Genomic DNA, 15,197 nt, shown 5'->3' on the forward strand with positions numbered 1-15,197 from the left:
AGTATACATAAGATAGGGGGAATTGAAAACAAGGTCGTAGTTATAGCATAAGGAAAACTGTTCATATCTTGTAGTAAACTGTAAGTTGAAAGAATTGAAAAGAGTGAATCACTTTGCTGTATATCAGAAATTCAAACAGATTGGTAAATCAACTACATTCAATTTAAAAAAAAACAAACCAAAACTAGTGAGATGTTTATTTCATTTATCAATCAAGTTGAACTTATGATTGCTTGCTCTTTATAGAGTTTAACCGTGAAAGATGGAGTTAAATGAAGGGCGTAGAACTTCTCTGATATTCGTAACAGGAAGAATAAGATAAATTCCCTTTTCTGAGCAAATGTTCTTAATTGAAGCATAAGCCTTCTGACATTCTGTGTTCAAAATTTGGTATGCATAAGGCAAGAGACTAGTTTGTATGAGCCAGGTTAATGAACTTGTTAACAGAAACTGAATGAATTGGCATGTAATAGGATTGGGTAGAAAAGGTGACAACTGCATGAACAGATGGGATTTTCAGGAGATGGAACTATAAGAAAGAAATCACATGGAAATCATTAATTAAAAGCATAATTCCAGTAGTTCATCTTTATGGATGTGGAGATTTGACTAAAAAGTGAGCATTGAGATTTGATGCTTTTGAAATGTGATTGTGGAGAAGATCTTGAGATCCTTTGGAACTGAAGGAGAACAACCCTCATAAGAAAGAATAGTCTGAATACTACATTGGAAGGACTGTGCTAAAGTGAAATTCTAATACTTTGCAGCTCTTTCAAAGAACTGACTCATTGGAAAGACCCTGATGCTCGGGAAAGATTGACAGGAGATGGGAGAAGGGGACGAACAGGGTAATGAGATGGTTGAAATGGCATCCGCAACTCGCATGGACATGGTTTTGAGCAACTCCAGGAGTTTGATGGAGGGAGGCCTGGCTGTTAGTCCTTGAGGTCGCAAGAGTCGGACACAAATGAGTGGACTGGATTGATACTGATCTAAAGGATCTATTGAGGAAATTACCAGAACAAGGGTTTAACATTTTTTATTCAGTCAAACTACGTGGAAAATACACTACAATCAAGCAAATGGAATAAACAAAAAAGAGAAGATAGATGAACTCAGGAAATGAAGCACCAACACACTGGATTCAGGTAAAGGGAATCGCCTGGACAATGGTGAGGCAGTTTAGATCTGACATGCTTAAGAGATGCCTCTGCACCATGCTTGAGCTTGTTAGAGATGTAGGAGAATTCTTTAGAAAACTATAATTCTAATGATTGATTTTATGATTGGAAAGAAGAGCAGACAGCTAGCCAGAATTTGTGAGGAGCGAATTAGTGATAAGTAGGAGACAGACCGAGGAGAAGCCAATGGGAAACCACTTCCAGTACTCTGCCTGGGGAAATCCCATAGACGGAGGAGCTGTAGGCTTACAGTCATGGGTCGTAAGGTGACACGACTGATGTGACTTACTTTACTTTGACTTTCATTCATTGGAGAAGGAAATGGCAAACTCCAGTGTTTTGCCTGGAGAATCCCAGGGAGGGGGCCTGGTGGGCTGCCGTCTATGAGGTCTCACAGAGTCGGACACGTTAGAACGACTTAGGCAGTAGCAAGTGTATTTTCAACATATTTCAAACAAATCAATAGTATAACAACACTGAAGAGGAGCCTTGCTGGTCATCATGCTATTTTTCTGTAATTGAGTGGTTCACATTTGAGCACAGACTCAAATGTTTAAAAGAATAAATAGATTAAATCTAAAAAAAAAAAAAGGTTTGTTGCGCTTTGGAGGATATAAATATAAATAGATTTTTGAATCACGATTAAGTTACTTTGCAGATCGATCTTAGGCATATTTGTGAGAATACTGATGTATCTAGAACTGTGCCTGGGGACATCTTTGTTGAAAGTGCTTTCTTAAAGGTACAGTGTTTGATTGAGTGGTCTCTAGATGATGTGCTCTTAAATATCAGTAAGTTTCTTTTTTGTTTTCCTTTTATTAATTAAGACTAATGAAAGAACACTTCAATAAGATGAGAAGATTAAATGACTATATATGTATTGGATTTCTTGTAACAAAATTATTTGAAACATTACGAAGTCAAATTATTGGTAAAGATATGAAGAATTATTTGGTTTACACAGTGAGAACATGATAGAAAGTTTAGAGTAATTATAAAATGTTTGAAACTGAATTCAGAATGCAGTAAGATACCAGGTCATAGGCAAAAATTGTTTCATAGTAGAACATTCTTTTTTGGTCAACTCTGATATGCTCATTTCTTAAGTTTTCTTGTGTAATTCATGAAGTTAAAAAAAAATAATTGTATTTCCCTGAAAGATTATTATCATAGTCTTAATCATGGTGCCAGAGATACAGGTAAGTTCATAATATATCTTATGTTCTATTTTCTAGCCTTACTGATATCCCCACCTTCCCCCCCCGGTTTTAGTAGCATGTTAAATTTGCAAGAGTATGTTTTATAGTCTTCTGCGTGGGAGAATATTTTTTGTTTCTGTACATCTTGTAGATATTGATCTCTGTCCTTTTATGTGCTCAAACAGTAGTTCATTCTAAATTACTGTCTTCTCTCCCTAATATGTTCTTTTTTTTTTTACTTACCTGAATTACCTACTCAATTATCCATACAATGTGTTATTTACAACAGGGTTACTCAGATTTTATTTGTCAGTACCATTTTTCCATTAGTGATTAATTAGTTTGCTATACAAGTGACTTTCGTCCTGATAAGGTAACCCAATTGCTTTTAAATCAAGCGCATACTTAAATATAAGGGAAAGATTTCTACCTGCAATTCTCTTTTATGAACTTTTGAAATAATTTATTCTGTCCATGTCTAGTAAGGAAGTATACTTAAGATAATATAAGAGCTGCTGTGCTGCTAAGTCCTTCAGTGTGTCGCTTACTGTGTGACCCATAGATGGAGCCACCACCCCGCTCTCCTCTGGATTCTCCAGGCAAGAACATGAGTGGGTGCCAATTTCCTTCTCCAGTGCAGAAAGTGAAAAGTGAAAAGGTGAAAGTCACTCAGTCCCTGTCCGACCCTGACCCCTGGACGTGGCCCCTACCAGCGTCCTCCATCCATGGGATTTCCAGGCAAGGTACTGGATGGGGTGCCATTGCAATATATGTAAAAAGTTTTACTGTATATATTGCTAAGTCCGTCAAGGTGGTCTTCCTCCAGGAATGCTTCCTGACCAGGAATGGGGAACCTCGTTCCTGCTGCAGGGCAAATGATGTACCATCTGAGCCATAGAAGTCCATAGTGGATTTAATATGTTAATTTTCTTACTTCCAAACTCACTCTTCTATCCCTCATATTATTGAAAAAGTCTAGGAATGTTCATCTTAGATGTTTTGACTCCTGATCTTCCTCCCTGTGCTTCTATACTGTAATTTTATTTGATTTGATGGCCTCATAGATTGATTTTTTAGATGCAAGGATCATGTTTATCTTTTTATCTCCAGAAGGCGTATTACTTGCAGATAAATAACTGAATGAATGATGCCCATTTTTTAAAGATTTGAACTGGAACTACAATTATCACTGGAAGCAGAATGTTAAATTGTGCATTGAAGGAAGTAGCTCAGTCGTGATCACACTCTTTCTGACCCCGTTGACTGGTAGTACAGCTCCTCCTCTCATGGGATTCTCAGGCAAGAATACTGGAGTGGTGTTGCCATTTCTTTCTCCAGGGGATCTTCCCGGACCCCAGGGATCAACTTGGGTCTCCGCATTGCAGGCAGAACGCATTTAACCTCAGCACAGGGAGCAGAATTTTAAATTGGTGCTTAGATACTGTTCTAAAGGCAGTCTCACTATGGCCTGAAGCATTCTCAAGTTTTGAATATGATGTCTTTATGAGTTTTTTTGGGTATTTGATTAATGGTGCTTACAATTGTTTGACTGTCTCTAGATATTGTGTCTACCTTTTACTGTCAGCGGTGTGGGAGCTACCCAGTATACTTAATCAACCACACAAAGCCAATGTGTAATTTTCCTTGTAAGCGCTGCTTTCAGTGGTATAGCTGTGAATAAATCAGTCCTTTTGTTTCTTGTTAAAGCATAATTAATTTTATGATGTCTTATGTTTACAGTGGAAAGAAGAAGGAAACAAACAGAGTAGCTGGTCGCAACAAAAAAAGAAAATTGGTAAGATGATTATTGGTAATATACAATATTAGGTTTTCTTGGAAAATAATTCTTAGATAATAAAAATATAAGAAAATTTTTTTTTTTTTTCAGAAAATGTTTGCTGTGCTGGTTCTTTGTTGCTGCACAGGCTTCTTTTAGTTGCAGCAAGGGCAGGCGCAGGGCTCCTCTCGAGTTTGCAGTGGTGTGGGCTCTTGTGGTGTGGTGTCTCTTGTGAAGCACTGGCTCAATAGGGTGTGGGCTTTTTTTTTTAAATCAAGGTTTGTCTAGTGAACTCTGTTTGTAATAGTTACAGTCAGGAGACTTTGCATACGTTATCTTGCATGCTGTGTGCCTAAGTCAGTCAGTCATGTCCAAACTTGTACGACTGTGGGATGAGCCTGCAGCCTCTCTTGTCAAGGTAGGATCTCCACAAGATATGGAGTGGTGCCATCCTCCTTTGGGAATGACCAGGAATCGAATCTGTGTCTCAACTAACCGTGCATTGGAGTAAGTTCTTTACTGCGTAGTGCTGCCCTGGAAGCGTTGTACTTATTTACTTGATTCTTTCTTCCATATATGTAAGGACAAGTTCAAGCACTTCCTTATTTTTGCTCCTTAGCTTTGAATTCATTTGTTAAATGATGTTGACAGTCATGCGTTTTGAACTTGGTGAAGTTCTGGATAAGTTTTGTCATAGTGTTTGTTTTTTCTAATCTGGATGATTATTTTCAGTTAGGTCTGATTACTGTGTTATATTGTTTCGCATGACTTCACTTACTGAGAATTGACTAGGATGGAAAACCACACATGTAGGAATTTCTGCTGAAAGCTAATTTTACCTCTCTGCAAAATAATTGTTTTTGGCTTTCAGTGTAATTTTGATTTAATTAGCATGTAATTCTGTCCGAAAAAGACAATTTTAAATGGCTATATATAATTTGTATTTGTTTTATGGACGCTTCTGATTCTATAAAATCAGGAAAAAAAATTGTTGTGAAATGTGTAGTTGGATCAAAACTATGTCTCTTCTAGGACATTTGCTGTTAAATCTGGAAGATACTCTACAGCTCTATTACAGTGGTCCTTTACTAGTTATGTTGTTGTTTAATCATAAGTTGGTTGTTCATGAACCCCATGACTGTGCCTGGCTAGGCTTTTATTTCCATGGGATTTCCGGTAAGATACTGGATGGGTTGCCAGTTCTTTCCGGATTTCCCGACAATGTCAAACCTGCATTGGGAGACAGATTCTTTCACTGGGCCACCAGGGAGACCCAGTTTCCTTTCTTAAAGCTCTCAATTAGTGTAGGGATATTAGATGTGTTCTTGATGCTGATCATTCAGTTCCATGGCAAGAAGTTGCTATTTTACTATCTCTTGTGGGTATCAGCTGTCACTCTGTATAACCCATCACTCTGGTAGGCGTTGAAGCACCAAGTAGAGAAAATAATTCTGTCTTTTAAGGAGATTAAGAGGGAAAGAAAAACCAATGCAGTTATAAGAACATATTTTTTTAGCAACATTCTAGAGTGCATAAAGTAAAGAGAGATATTCAAACAATCTAGGGGATAAAGTTTCTTGGAATAATGCTTTAGTTGAATCTCAAGCTTTGAGTGTGTATTAACTAAGTAAATAATATAATAATAAAATGGTCGTTGGCCATTTGCAAAACCTGAAGTAAGCCTTTACAGTATTTTTTAACTTTTTGACATATGTGTATTGGAGTGGACGGTGTTACTGTATTTTTAGTGATGAGAAATTGGGTTAAAGTAATTGCTCTTGGTCAATCGAGTGGTATGTGCATTAAGTCAGTGTTAGAGATGGGATTGAACTGTACATTCATATTTTTAGGAGATCCACTTTTTTAAGTCTTGTATATTCTTGCAGGATAGGCATAGGCAAAAGCCATAGAGCAGTTCAAAAGCAAGGTATATACCTGGAATATAAAAGGTACTATAACAAATAAAAAAAGGGTGATGTGTACAATTACAAGCAGACAAGCTAGAGAAATGAGTATGGCTCTAAGTCCATAAAGGTCTTTAGTAAGATATTAAATAAGGGTGAAGGAGGTGTAACAAGTATAAGAAGAAATATAACAGGTGTGAAATATACGAATTTAAGGAAGACAAGTCTGCAATTTGGAGATAAACCAGAGAGGGGTCATTACTGGAGGTAGGAAAGTTATAGATTTTTTAGTATCCTTGGCGTACCAAATGCATCAGCAGAACGTCTGAACAGTGGATCTGGACTGGAGTTAGGTGGTACTATTCAAGAGATTATGCAGAATGTGAGATGTACACACACTTGATGACTGTGTTAGATGTAGTGTGTAGAGAAAATGGAGTCCTACGGAAGAAGCGTGGGATTGTCTGATTGAGAACGAGAGAAATATTGGAAGAGTAGCAGATTGGGATAAGGAAGAAGAGAGGAATGATGTCAGTTTTGAAATGTGGATTTTTGTGTCTCTTGTGACGAATAGGGTGGAAATTTGGTACACGTGGAGGATGGTGTTGGGCGGCGGAGAGTGTAAGGCTACAAATAGGAGTTTTCTTTTATTACTTTGAAAGTTTATTTAGTTTTTGTCTGTGTGGTCTTCATTGCTATTAGGGCTTTCTCTAGTTTGCGGCGAAATGGCTACTTCTTCAGTCAGGGGAGTGCGGGAGTTCTCATTGAGGGACTTCTTCTATACTGCGAGCACAGGCTCTAGGCAACAGACTTCGAGGTTGGCAGTGCAGCAGGGCTCAGTATTGTGGCTCGAAAGGCTCTAGAGTGTTATGGCTCATGATTGTGGTCTGCTCTTGACATATCGGTTTTCTGGACAGGAAATTGGAACTAACCCTGTGGTCGCCCACATTGGCTGGCAGGATCTGAACCACTAGATCACAGGATATTATCGTTCAGTACTAAATGAGTGCTGACTCTTGTGACCCTGTGGCATGCAGCAATGCCATGCTTCTCTGTCCTTCAGTATCTCCTGGATGTTGGACGTCGGAACTCTTTTCCATGTCCAGTCTTGGATCCAATACAACCACTCATCGCTTTGGACAGCAGGGAGCACGCTACAAATAGAGTTAATCATATGTTATAAACTATGGTAAGTTTATCCCGGTTAGGAGATGTAGCCCTCGAGGGAGGATGCATACCAGTCTAGATCTTGTCATGGAGAGATCTTGTGGTAAAAGGAGCCTGGTGGGTTATACAGCCATAGGGTCGGCAGAGAGTATGGACAATGACTGAAGCGAGTTTAGTAGCGTGCCACACACAGCATTAGTGCGTGAGGGGTATAAGAGGGATATTTGCTGCTTTGAAAGAAGGGAGTTTTAGTAAAAGGGGAAAGGTCAGCACATTCAGTGTTTTCAGGAAAATCAGCATGTTCTTGATATCACTTAGGTGATGCTCTTAGATTGTGGTCTTAGGATAGAGCCATTATTTGAAACCGAGGTGTCTGAAGATATATATTTTTCTTCTTATGTTCGGAGCAATATTTTTGTTATTTTATGTTTCCCTTCTAGCAAGAAATACTTTTGTCGTATTTTATTTAGCTCTTTGGCACTATGTAAGCTTCTCAGTTAATAAGATTTAAGGGTATATGTGATCAAGAACTCAAGAAAAGGCCTAACACTGGATTACAGGAAGCGAAGAACTGTGTTATAAAGCAATTCCTGCAGACAGGGAAGGCCTGGGATGAAGCCAGACTTGGGTTCACTAACGTTTATAGTTACTTCCTCTTCTGGTATGCAGATGTTCCTAGATTTATTTTTGCTGCACCTACTTTGCGGTTGTTCTGCGTGCTTTCATATAGTATTGCTCGTTACATGTGTCTCATAGGCCACCTATATCAGTTTTGCTTAGAGATATTGTTAACATGAGGGTTTGAGTCTTTGTGTTGTTCAGTTGCTAGTTGTGTCCAACTCTGTACATGGGACTGCAGACACCAGGCTCCTGTCCTTGCAATTCCAGAGGTTGCTCAAAACTGATCCATGAGTCCTGTGATACCATCACAACCATTGTACTCCCTCGGCTCCCCTTTCCTGCTTCAATCGTTCCCAGTAATCAGTGGTTTTTTCCAATGAGATGCTTCTTCACATAGTGAACAGAGTATTGAGTCTGAGTCGTTACTCCTAGTTTTACTGAAATCAGAGTTATATCCAGTGTCTCAAGATGTATTCTGTCAATTAATGCACCCTCTAGCTACTTGAGTTTAAATTTTAAATTAATTGAAATAATGAAGTTGAATTTTAGACTCAATCCCACTGGTCATATTTCATTGCTCAGTAACTAATATGTAGCTATTTGATCAGCAACAGATATAAATTACTTTTAATTTGTAGAAAGTTCTTGAGAATAGTATTGTTAAGGAGTGCAAGATTTCCAAGAATGAGGTGACTAGAGCGAGGCTGTAAGAATTGAGTCTATAGGCTAGCCAGGAAAAGATTTAGTGGGAGTAGATGACAATAGGTCTAGTGAAGTAGGGTAGCATCATGTCCATTTGTTTCACCCAATGGATTCTTGGGATGTGGAATTTTCAGAGATAAAACTGAACAATCTATGGAAAGCTGGGCATTGGTCACCAAGTAAAGGAACGTTATGCCAAAAGATGCTGAATAGAAGATATCATATGAGTAAAGGAACTTTGGTGATGTAAGAATAAAATTTATGGAGTGTGTCAAAAGGGTGCTTCAGGAAAGGAAAAAGAGCCAGATACAGAGCTTGGCAAGTGATATTTGAACATCAGTCTGTGGAGCTTCTCTGGGGGTCAGTTCCTCGGACTCGTGCACTTCCACTGTAGGGGATAGGGTTTGATCTCTGTCGAGGGAACTAAGATCCGCGCAGTGCTGCATGACACAAGCGCCCCCCCCAAAAAGAGAAAGAATAAAGCGATGACTGTAGATAGGAATAAAAAGCCAGAAGGATGTTTAGCTGGCGAGTATCATGATATGTTCAGTATGCCTTGTTGTGTAGATCTGATATGAGCGGTTTGTGAACGTTGGAGAGTTTGGAGGACGAGAGTGTGAAGAGTGAGGGTTTTAGAAGAGGTTGAAAGTATGATAGGTAAGAAGTGTTGGAACTAACTAAGGAGTGATAAGTAAGGAGGAGGGAAGCAGATTAGATTCATAAGTATGGAATAATTATAGAAATGGTGTTTGATTGCAATGATGAGTAGGATCAAGGATGTGCAGGTTTTCTAGCCAGAAGCTTTCTATGACCATTTCCTTTTCATGCTCAGTGGCAGCGATCCTTTTCCACTTCTACTTGTTCTTTGCCTGTTTATTTTAGTCATCTCTTACCCAGTCTCTCAACCCCAGTTTTAAATGTCTTATTATATTGTACAGGAGCTGTCAATAGAAAGGCTCTAGCCTTGGAGATACACCTTAGCTCCATCCATTTTGTCATTTTCTCATGATTATTACCTTCAACTCTTTCCTGCTGTATCCTTTCCTCATGAGCGAACAAACTGTAGGAACTGTTAAGACAAAGAGTATGATTCATCTCACCCAGTGTTGTTTGAAAACTCGGCGGTCCAGTCTGCAGTCCCTTCAGGCTGTTTTCTTGCCTTCCTTTTCATTCCTGCCACACTGCACGCCTCATACACTTAATATTATTCAATGTGATGTTTTTTTGTATTTTAGAGGGTTTTTTATAATTTTATTTAATATATTCTTGTGAGGTATGAATTGGTGTGTGGTTTTGATCATTCATTTACCCTAGTACCAGAAAGTTCTTGATGTAGTAGGTAATTCAGTCGTATTTGTGAGTGATTAATCCTGGTGATAAAATACAGAAAAGAAAGCAGTGCAATGGATATATATAGAATCATTGGATTGAGGGTGGAAACATTGGCATTCTAGTCACTGGCTTTGCCATAAAATGCCTGTATGGGGACTTTGAGAAGTCACTTCTCTTTTGCGACCCAGTTTTTTCATCATGCACAGCAATAAAGTCAATGATGTGATTGGAAAACTCAGCAGTGGCCCAGATAGAAAATCAGTTTCATTCGCAGTCCCAAGGAAGCAGTAACAAGAAGTCAAGTACGTCAATTAGCTCTCATCACATGCTCAGGCAATAATGCTCAAAATCTTCAGCTAGGCCTTCAGCATACTGAACCGAGAACCTCTAGATGTACAAGCTGGATTTGAAAAGGCAGAGAACAACGTCATATCTCAAATCTGTTAGGTCATAGAAAAGCAAGAGAATTCCAGAAAAACGACATCTACTTCTGTTCATTGACTACATTAAACTTTACTTTGTGCAATCACAAACAGTGGGAAATTTTCAAGGACAGGAATACAGACCACCATATGTCTCTTGGAGAAACCTATATTCAGGACAAGAAACTATTCTTAGAACTGGCAATAGAACAACAGACTGGTTAAAAGTGGGAAAGAGCACCTCAAGACGTATATTGTCACTGCTGTATTTAACTTATATGCCAGCAGTACATATGTGAAATGCCAGGGTAGATTGTCACAAGTCTGAGATCAAGATTCTGGGAGAGAGTATAACGACTTCAGATATGCGCAATGGATAACTACCAAATGGAACAGAAGACTAAGCGCACTGATATGAAGGTGAAAGAGGGGAGTGAAAAACAGCAAGGATTAAGCTCAATATTAGAAAACTAGAGATCATGGCATTCTGGTCCCATCCTTTATGAAAATTGAGGGGAAACAATAGAAAGAGTGACAGATTTCTTTTCTTGGGCCCAAATCACTGCAGGATGGTGATGCAGCATGAAATTAAAAAAAAACACTTGCTTCTTGGAAGGAAACTTTGACAACACTTAGGATATATATTTGAAAAGCAGAGACATCACTTGCCGACAGAGGTCCGTTATTAGTCAAAGTATGGTTTTCTTCAGTGGTCATGTTGGATATGAGTTGGACATAAAGAGGCTGAGATCGAAGCTTTAATGCTTTTGGATTTGTGGTGGTTCTCGAGAGAAGACTCTTAAGAATCCCTTGGACAGCAAGGATGATAAACAAGTCAATCTAAGAGTATATCAGCCCCAACATTCTTAGAAAGACTGATGCTTAAGCAGATCTCCAGTAGTTTGGCCACTATTCAAGAGCTGACTTCATTGACAAGACCTGATGTTGGGAAGATTGAGGGCAAAGAGGAGGAGGGACGACAAAAGATTAGATGCTGGATGACATCACTATATATATGAACAAAAATTGAGCAAATCAGGTGGTAAGTGAGGACCAGGGAACTTGGTGTGTCTGCAGTCTGGGTTGCAAAATCTTAAATCTTAGCAACTGAGCAACAACAATGGTTATGGATTATCAGTAGATAAGAGCAATTAATGTGTAGCTGAAATCTTTTAAGCACGTTTAAGATTTGGTGTATATAATAATTTCTTGAAAGTATTATGCAAATTCCAAGCACTCACTTCTAAGCCTGTTATGTAGTAACCTTCACAATCTTGGTCATTGTAATACTTCCCTCCAGTTGTTCAGGACATAATCCTCCTGTTGTTATCTGTAACTTTTCTCTCACAGCCCCAGTACTGTTGGCCTGTCTTCAGATATATCCACAGCCTAACCACTTTACATCATTTCCACTGCTAACTACCAGGTCTAAGCTGCCATCATCTTTGCATTGAATTATTATTGATAGCCTCGAACAAATGTTCCTGTTTCCCTGTGTCTATTCCCAAGATAGCAACCAGGATAATCCTTTCTTGTTACTATATCAGTTCATGTCCCTCCTCTACTCTAACTCTATGATGGTGTCCCATTTGATCAGAGGGAAAAAAACACAAAGTTTTTTGCGAGGTCCCAATTACAGCTCTGAGCTTCTTTCCCTTCACTCACTGTGCTCCACTCTCACTGACCTTTGCTGTTCCTCATCACGTCAGCCTCACTCCTGTGTCAAACCTTTCTAATGGCTGTGCCCTCTACCTAGGTGTTTTCCCTATCAAATCTTACCTAACCCTCATGTGTGCTTAGCACTGAGTCATGCCCAACTCTTCCCCATGATGTATGCTGCCAGGCTCCTCTTCCATGGGGATTCTCCAGGCAAGAATACTAGAGTGGGTTGCCATGCCCTCCTCCAGGGGATCTTCCACCACCCAGGGATCAACCCGCGTCTCCCTCATTGCAGGTGGTTCTTTACCAGCTAAGCCACCAGGGAAACCCAAGAATACGAGTGGGTAGCCATCCCTCTCCAGGGATCCTCCTGACCCAGGAATTGAAGTGGAGTCTTCTGCATGCAGGCAGATTCTTACAGCTGAGGTTCAGGAAGCCATATCTTCATATCTTCTTTAAATCTTTGTTTAGAGCTCACCTCAGTGAGTCTTAACTTGGCCACCCTATTTAAACTGCAGTCAGCTTACCTCCTCTACCACTGTACTTATCTCCTTTATCCTGCTCTGTTTTGTTTTGAGTCATCTGCTAGAATGACACTTTACTGGAGTAGGATGCTTTTATTTATTATTTTTAAATCGTTTTTGCGTACTGATTATCCTGTACTCCTAGAAACAGTATTGGCACATGTCAATGCTAATAAATATTTGTTGATTCAGCTTTTTTCTGTCACCCTGTATGTGCAGTCCATTCTCAAGCCCTGATACTTATTGTCCTCCTGAATTGTTTTCAGTCTTTCCACATCTCTTCATTTCCACCATCACCCAGTCTAAATCTCCATCAAGTTTAATTTAGTCTACTGTGACAGCCTCCTCATTGGTCTACCTGCTGCTGCTCAAATTTCCTCCATACAGAACACCTGGAGTAATTTTTCAAAACACAAATCTTATTATGTTACTTTTCCTTCTAAAACACTCAATTTTTCCCATTGCTTGAGGACAAAGGTGTGTCCTGCAAAGTCCAGCATGTCATATGCCTCCCTGTCTCCTCTCTGACCACATTTGTATCATTGTTTTCCCTACTCTTTCTCTAGCCGTCGTCTGAAGCAATTTTGCTTTTTTCCTACTATGCAGTTGGGCTTTTGCACTGCTTTTTTCTCTGGAATAATTTTCCTTTCTCATTTTGTATAATGAACTCCTACTCATTCTTTCAGATCTCAAAGCCTTATTTAGTCTCCCTTCATGATCCCTAATTTATACAGCTCCTTCTCCTTAAAGAATTTCTCAATATATTTTGTCTGTGTATGATTATTATTGTTGAATAATGTCTCTCCCCAAATAAACTATAATTTCTATGACAGTAAAGGCCATTATATTCTAGTAACACAGTGCCTGACATAGATTTTGATACTGATAGATTACGGTAACATGTTGGGATTTGTGATCTCTGAAGACGATTTAGCTTCAGGACCAGGGACCAGCTGATCACTCAAGAGCTTTTGTGTAGGTTTTTTAAAGTATAAAAGGGACAGAGAAAGGTTCTGACATAGACAATCAGAGGGGATGAGAGTCCCCACTCATACTAGTCTTATCAGGGCCTTATATACTTTTACCAGACCCACTCTCGCAACATACATCTTAAATTACAAGATTAGAGCTAACAATAGAAAGTCTTACCAGACCCACTCCCACAATATACATTTTAAGATAACAAGGTTAGTCAGAAGGTTCTTGTTAAGGAGAACATGTCCTCATTGTTATATTGACTAAGACAAAGCACTAGAAAAAATGTTTGTCCTTTTCTCCTCCTTGAGAACCCTGGACCTCTTCCTCCTTGAGGGCCCCAGATCCTTATCAACCTACTAAGGATAGCTCTCTCAATGCTTGATAAAAGTGTGTTGAATAATTAAAGAATAAACTTTTCTGTAACCATAACACCACATATATTCTTTGTGAGAATTGTTTCTGCTTGATTCATAAACTAGTTAGCCAGCATGAGTAGAGCATCCATAGACAAAATTTCTTCATGTCGTATATCATGGAGTAGTCTTATGAATATAAAACACGTTTAACTTTGAATTTGTTTAGATAAATATGCTCATGGTCCTTAAATACTTATATGAACATGAATTTACTCTAGATATTGGGCTTTTTAGTGTCCACAATTAATTACCTTGTTTATAGTAGTATCTTGTATTAGAAACATTGTCCGTGTCACCTGACACCTAAAATTCAAGAGTAGTATAGTTGCCAGCAAAGCTTCCATATTGTTTTTTAATGTGATTGACTAATGGTTCTTTTCTTTGAAAGGGTATAAGGTAGGTTGACGTATTGCGGTTGTTGTTTTTTTATGGTTTTATGTCCTCTACTTTATAAAAACTCAGTGAGCATGCACAGACATAGAAAGAACAATTTATAGTTACCAAAGGGAAGGGTAGGGGAGGAGTGAAGATGAGGTTTGGGATTAGAAGTATATATAAAATAGATAAACAACAAGGTCCTTGTATAGCATAGGAAACTGTTCAATATCTTTAGTAAACTGTAATTGAAAGAATCTGAAAAAAGAAGTGAATCACTTTGCTGTATATCAGAAATTCACACAGCATTGAAATCAACTACACTTCAATTTAAAAAAAAAAAACCAAAAAGCTCAGTGAGCATGTATTATTTTCATTTATACAATCAGTTGAAACTTATGATTGCTTGCTCTATAGAGTTTACCGTGAAGAGTGCAGTATACAATGAAGGGGCGTAGATACCTTTCTCTGATATTCGTAACAGGAAGAAATAAGAATAAATTCCCTCTTTGAGCAAATGTCTAATTGCAAACATAAGCCATTCTGACATTCTGGTTCAAAATTTGGTATGCATCAAGGCAAGAAAAGTTTGTAGAGCCAGGTATTAAGAACTTGTACAAAACTATGATTGGCATGTCATAGGATCTGGTAGAAAAGGTAAGACAACTGCATGAACAGATGGGGATTTTCAGGAGATGGAAACTATAAGAAGAATCACATGGAAATAGCAGTAATAAAAGCAATTCCAGTAGTCATTTGGATGTGAGATTTGACCATAAAAAAAGCTGAGCATTGAAGAATTGATGCTTTTGAAATGTGATTGTTGGAGAAGACTCTTGAGAGTCCTTGACTGCAAGGAGATCAAACCAGTCAGTCCAAAGAAATCAGTCCTGAATACTCATTGGAAGGACTGATGCTAAAGCTGAAATTCTAATACTTT

At 38.6% G+C, this 15,197-nt stretch overlaps 1 protein-coding gene across 1 annotated transcript in view; it reads left to right on the plus strand.

Annotated features, from left to right (window-relative positions):
* Positions 1 to 15,197, plus strand: part of TMCO1 (transmembrane and coiled-coil domains 1) — an 85,249-nt gene that overhangs the window by 19,975 nt on the left and 50,077 nt on the right. The gene's annotated exons all lie outside the window — the stretch shown is intronic.

This window comes from Bos taurus, chromosome 3, assembly GCF_002263795.3.
Source record: "Bos taurus isolate L1 Dominette 01449 registration number 42190680 breed Hereford chromosome 3, ARS-UCD2.0, whole genome shotgun sequence".
Lineage (NCBI taxonomy): Eukaryota > Metazoa > Chordata > Mammalia > Artiodactyla > Bovidae > Bos > Bos taurus.